Source organism: Triticum urartu, chromosome 6A, assembly GCF_056163025.1.
Source record: "Triticum urartu cultivar PI428250 chromosome 6A, HENAU_Tu73, whole genome shotgun sequence".
In the NCBI taxonomy this organism is placed as follows: Eukaryota; Viridiplantae; Streptophyta; class Magnoliopsida; order Poales; family Poaceae; genus Triticum; species Triticum urartu.
Genome location: NC_141878.1, coordinates 575,165,410 through 575,168,395, shown reverse-complemented (window position 1 = coordinate 575,168,395; position 2,986 = coordinate 575,165,410).

The following is a 2,986-nucleotide window of genomic DNA, read 5'->3' as shown; positions in this document are numbered from 1 at the left end:
TACATTTATAGCTCTAGTGCATCCGTTGCATGGCAACCCCTACTCCTTGCATTGACATCAATTGATGGGCATCTCCCTAGCCCATTGATTAGCCGTGTCGATGTGAGACTTTCTCCTTTTTGTCTTCTCCACATAACCCTCTCATTATATTCTATTCCACCCGTAGTGTTATATCCATGGCTCACGCTCATGTATTGCATGAAAGTTGAAAAAAGTTTGAGATTACTAAAGTATGAAACAATTGCTTGGCTTGTCATAGGGGTTGTGCATGATGAGAGCATTCTTGTGTGACAAAAATGGAGCATGACCAAACTATATGATTTTGTAGGGATGAACTTTCTTTGGCCAAGTTATTTTGAGAAGACATGATTGCTTAGTTAGTATGCTTGAAGTACTATTACTTTTATGTCAATATTAAACTTTTGTCTTGAATCTTATGGATCTTAACGTCCATGCCAAAATGAAGATAATTACTTAAAGAAATATGTTAGGTAGCATTCCACATCAAAAATTCTGTTTTTATCATTTACCTACTCGAGGACGAGCAGAAATTAAGCTTGGGGATGCTGATACGTCTCCAACGTATCTATAATTTTTGATTGTTCCATGCTATTATATTATCAACCTTGGATGTTTTATATGCATTTATATGCTATTTTATATGATTTTTGGGACTAACCTATTAACCTAGAGCCCAGTGCTAGTTTCTGTTTTTTTTCCTTATTTTAGAGTATCGCAGAAAAGGAAAATCAAAGGAGTCCAATTGACCTGAAACTTCACGGAACTTATTTTTGGAAGGAAAGCAACCCGGGAGACTTGGAGTCCACGTAAGGGAAGCAACGAGGAAGCCACGAGGCAGGGGGGCGCCTACCCCCCTGGGCGCGCCCTCCACCCTCGTGGCTCCCCTGACGTACTTCTTCCGCCTATATATCTCCATATACCCAAAAAACGATCGGGGAGCACAATAGATTGGGAGTTCCACTGCCAGAAGTCTTCGTAGCCACCGAAAACCAATCTAGACCCGTTCCGGCACCCTGCCGGAGGGGGAAATCCCTCTCCGGTGGCCATCTTCATCATCCCGGTGCTCTCCATGACGAGGAGGGAGTAGTTCTCCCTCGAGGCTGAGGGTATGTACCGGTAGCTATGTGTTTGATCTCTCTCTCTCTCTCTCTCTCGTGTTCTTGAGGTGGTGTGATCTTGATGTATCGCGAGCTTTGCTATTATAGTTGGATCTTATGATGTTTTCTCCCCCCTCTACTCTCTTGTAATGAATTGAGTTTCCCCTTTGAAGTTATCTTATCGGATTGAGTCTTTAAAGATTTGAGAACACTTGATGTATGTCTTGCCGTGTGTATCTGTGGTGACAATGGGATATCACGTGATTCACTTGATGTATGTTTTGGTGATCAACTTGCGGGTTCCGCCCATGAACCTATGCATAGGGGTTGGCACACGTTTTCGTCGTGATTCTCCGGTAGAAACTTTGGGGCACTCTGTGAGGTTCTATGTGTTGGTTGAATAGATGAATCTGAGATTGTGTGATGCATATCGTATAATCATACCCACGGATACTTGAGGTGACATTGGAGTATCTAGGTGACATTAGGGTTTTGGTTGATTTGTGTCTTAAGGTGTTATTCTAGTACGAACTCTAGGGCTGTTTGTGACATTTATAGGAATAGCCCAATGGATTGATTGCTTGCATGCACTACAAGAAATATGTCAACTTGTGACCACTACTATTGGTCACTGAATGGTCACAAATTTCCATTTGTGACCTTTTTGTGACCAAAAACATAAGGTCAAAAGCTGGCCATCATAAACTGACTATAGCGACCTTTCTTCTGGAATGGTCGAAGACGTTTATGACCAAAATACGTCTACTGTGGCGTTTTGGTCACTACCCAGGCCACGTAGGCATCCAGCGTGGCAATCTGACGTGGCACAAGATTCAGCCCGGTCCAATTCGATTTTCTACATGGGCCTAGCCCAACAATTCGGCCTTTTATTATTATTATTATTCCTACAAATTCTGTTGGGCTACATGGGCCAAGCCCAATAATTCAGCCTTTTTATCTCTGGGCTTTGGCCTTTTACAGTCTATTGATTATATATTTTTGGAAAATATATTTTTGAGCTGGTCCCACTAGTCATGTTAATCTCATATATTGATCCCACACATAAGAAATTTATGAACTAGTCATATTATTTCATAAGTGGGTTGCACTGGTCAGGTTCCCATCTCACACACAATCAAATCACATTCATAATCAAATATTCCAAACAAGAGAACATGTGAAACTCGTCAAATGACACTAGATTAGTGTACTACAATTTCTGTAGACTATTACAACCTAGGTATACCAGATATTACAATATTACAGTCAAATAGAACAGACAACTCTTTACTGAGTAGCACTTCACGGCTTCGCGCTTTTCTTCACGTCTTCGCACTTCCAACTTTCTTAGGCCTGGAGCTCCTGTAAAAGAGGAACCAAGTAAAGAAGTTACGCGCAGCTATATTTGCTACATATCAGCTATCAACTCGATATTTATGTACACCATACAGAAATTGTTTCCAGTTAGAACAAGTTCACTTAATACTCAACTCCTTTATTTGTGTCCATTTAGTGCAAGTCCATTATCCATGCATATAAACTTTTGCTCCCAGCCAGCACCTACCCAACTAAGTACAAGTCAGGAGGCCACTACTATTAAACCAACTCAAGTGAGAGAGCCAGCAAACTAGGTGGGATATTTCCTTATCACTAAAATTAAAAATTTGAGCACACCAAAAATTGATTGTGTGTCATAAGATGATCCTGAGAGTGCAGAACCATGTTACCATCTCTAAAGATCATTAGCCAGTAGCAAAAATTGTGTAACATATGTATAACCATTGCAAACAACCTTAGCAGAATAAGCAGAACAAAATGTCATGTAAAATCTTGGTATAACCAGTAGATTATCCCCTAATAGAAGCTAA